Here is a 2023-nt window from a genome sequence, read left to right on the forward strand (position 1 = left end):
CACTTGGAGTGCGGGAAACGAGTTAAGTCGGCTCGCGTGAATTGCGCGTACTCCGCGGGAGCCGTCTTTAACTCGGTTCATATAGATTTGCGGTGGAGTGCGGGAAACGTGTAAACTCGGGCCGATTGTAACTCGGTTAGGGCGACAATATATTTTTTTTAAATGTAAACACTTCCGTGCCTTCTCTCCAGCAAAAGAAAAATAAAAAGATGATTCATAAATAATCTTTCTGAAGATTTAAGACTTCTACTAGAAAAACTTAGTAATTCAGTTCAACTTAATTAACATGAACCACTTGCTTTGGGTCAGTCACTGTTGTAAGTACTGAGGACACATCTTGCTCCCAAAGTCACACTCAAAAACCTCTTCATCAACACAGTTCGGTGCCTACATTCCATTCTGTTGATCATGGGGTTAAAATCAATCACTGAACTCGAAAGTTTTAATATGAATATTTTGTAGCGAGTCTCCTCTCTTAGTACACATACGAAAATGTGCTTTCATAGTCATGTTAACCTATTCATTTATCAAGTATTAGTATACAGGTTCTTATTTTAGTATTGAGAAGTGAACAAATTGTCTCCACCTTGAACTTCATCAATCTCACTGTCAACACACATTTCTAACAAGTGAATCTTTAGAAATTCCTAATAGTCCAGGCAACACTATAATACTAACTTTTGCTAACAGCATCTGGAAGAGGGCGATTTCAAACTTTAACCCATAAAGACTAGAGTAAGCAAACTAAATGTTATTTTTATGCAGTTGAAAATAAAAGTTTCTGAGAAAATTTCAACAATTCTAAAATATCCAAAATAAGATTCTTCTTCCAGGTAAGAACACAGTAATAATCAAATCTTCTATCTACAGTGAATAACATAAAAATTGCATAAAATCAGCTCCTGGAGAGAAAAAAATTAAAAACAGCAACTTCATGGTCTATCATAAAAGTAATATTTTACACTTATCATTATAGACCTTTCAGTAGGATTCTTGGACTCAATATTTCTTGTGGATGTTTTTTTTTTGTTAATCCTCACCTAAGGATATTTTTTTCCCATTGATTGTTTTTTTAAAGAGAGTAGAAGAGAGGGAAAGAGACAGAGAAAGAGAAGCACTGATGTGAGAGAGCCACAGTGATTGGTTGCCTCTTGCACTGGCACCAATGGGGTCTGGGGATTGAGTCTGCAACCGAGGTACGTGCCTTTGACCAGATTCAAACCCGCAACGCTTTAGTCTGCAGAATGACACTCTAACCACCGAGCTAACTGGCTACGGCTCAATATCTTGTTTTTAAAATACTTCAACTTCCATAGTCAGAAGGTAGGCCTTTAAAATATACAATGTCCACGGTAAATATAAGGATTAAAATCTGATAGTGAGTCAGTTCCTATTCTTTACTTTTTCTAGTTCTTTCTTTACAAGTGGATGGACCATGTCTGAGGGACACAATGAGGTCGCATCCCTCTGTGAAGAGCCTCTGCATAAAGACGTCTAAGCTATCAGACTCACGTATCTTCTACAATGCTTAGTAATTCAGTGAATCAGAACTATCCCAACAGTACCTGCACCATTACGTTTAGTTAAAGACCACAGAGATTAGAAAACACATTACCCATCTCGGAGGCGGTTCTTTCCATGTTACAAGTCCCTTAACGACCTTTACCATTCCTCCCCCTCCATTCCTCCCTCCCTCCCGTACTCTCTCTCTTTTAATAAGGTTGAGCAAATGGGACTTCATTTTATCTGACTGCCACAGACTAGTGAGATTAATTATTCATGCTCACACTCTCCCTCTTGTTAAGACCATGCATTAGACTAATTTCCTCTTTATGCCCTAGTGGGTGAGTCTCACCCATGGCCACTTGACTCACCCGTCAGAGGTGAATGGATTAGCTGGAAGGTAAGAAAACCTTACCATAGGTTCAATCTAGGAGAAAATAGTCTGTACTAACGCGACCGCTAAATCAAACGGCTGATTCATGAGATATTTTCTTTTCAATAATGCAGTTTATTGTTGAGA

At 38.4% G+C, this 2023-nt stretch overlaps 1 protein-coding gene across 2 annotated transcripts in view; it reads right to left on the bottom strand.

Annotated features, from left to right (window-relative positions):
* The window catches only part of FBXW8 (F-box and WD repeat domain containing 8), a 106390-nt gene that overhangs the window by 18158 nt on the left and 86209 nt on the right, over positions 1–2023 (bottom strand). The window lies entirely within an intron of this gene.

Source organism: Myotis lucifugus, unplaced genomic scaffold, assembly GCF_000147115.1.
Source record: "Myotis lucifugus unplaced genomic scaffold, Myoluc2.0 scaffold_226, whole genome shotgun sequence".
Lineage (NCBI taxonomy): Eukaryota > Metazoa > Chordata > Mammalia > Chiroptera > Vespertilionidae > Myotis > Myotis lucifugus.